This window comes from Arachis duranensis, chromosome 4, assembly GCF_000817695.3.
Source record: "Arachis duranensis cultivar V14167 chromosome 4, aradu.V14167.gnm2.J7QH, whole genome shotgun sequence".
NCBI lineage: Eukaryota > Viridiplantae > Streptophyta > Magnoliopsida > Fabales > Fabaceae > Arachis > Arachis duranensis.
Genome location: NC_029775.3, coordinates 72,916,478 through 72,917,093, shown reverse-complemented (window position 1 = coordinate 72,917,093; position 616 = coordinate 72,916,478).

Genomic DNA, 616 nt, shown 5'->3' with positions numbered 1-616 from the left:
TAAATGTCCTATATATACTAGACTAGCTACTAGGGTTTACATGAGTAAGTAATTGATGCATAAATCCACTTCTGGGGCCCACATGGTGTATGCTTGGGCTGAGCTTGATCAATCCACGAGTAAAGGCATTTCTTGGCGTCAAACTCCAGGTTATGACGTGTGTTGGGCGTTCAACTCCGGATCATGACGTTTTTCTGGCGTTTAACTCCAGACAGCAGCATGTACTTGGCGTTCAACGCCAAGTTACGTCGTCATTCTTCGGATAAAGTATGAACTATTATATATTGCTGGAAAGCCCTGGATGTCTACTTTCCAACGCCGTTGAGAGAGCGCCAATTGGAGTTCTGTAGCTCCAGAAAATCCATTTCGAGTGCAGGGAGGTCAGATTCCAACAGCATCAGCAGTCCTTTTGTCAGCCTTCTTCAGAGTTCTGCTCAAATCCCTCAATTTCAGTAAGAATTTACCTGAAATCATAGAAAAACACACAAACTCATAGTAAAGTCCAGAAATGTGAATTTATCATAAAAACTAATGAAAACATCCCTAAAAGTAGCTCAAACTTACTAAAAACTATATAAAAACAATGCCAAAAAGCGTATAAATTATCCGCTCATCA